Below are 237 nucleotides of genomic sequence, written 5' to 3'. Positions count from 1 at the left end.
TTCCACAGTGTGAAGAGTTCAAGGGCATCCTGGGGTCAATGTTCCTAGGCAGGATGTCTCTTCCTCACCCACAAAAATCAATTACTGCTTCATCACAAACTTATTGATGTCATTGTCTAGGGCACAAACTGGTAAGTATTTTTCTTGTGTCTGCTTAGTTGTGCACACCTGTACATTTTTCAATATGTATACATAATTTCCTTAATTGTAATTATTGCCAGTTGTCAATTCCATCTT

The sequence above is a fragment of the Penaeus monodon genome, chromosome 22, assembly GCF_015228065.2.
Source record: "Penaeus monodon isolate SGIC_2016 chromosome 22, NSTDA_Pmon_1, whole genome shotgun sequence".
Taxonomy (NCBI): Eukaryota; Metazoa; Arthropoda; class Malacostraca; order Decapoda; family Penaeidae; genus Penaeus; species Penaeus monodon.
The sequence above is the reverse complement of the archived record's forward strand: the minus strand, read 5'-3'. Positions refer to the sequence as shown.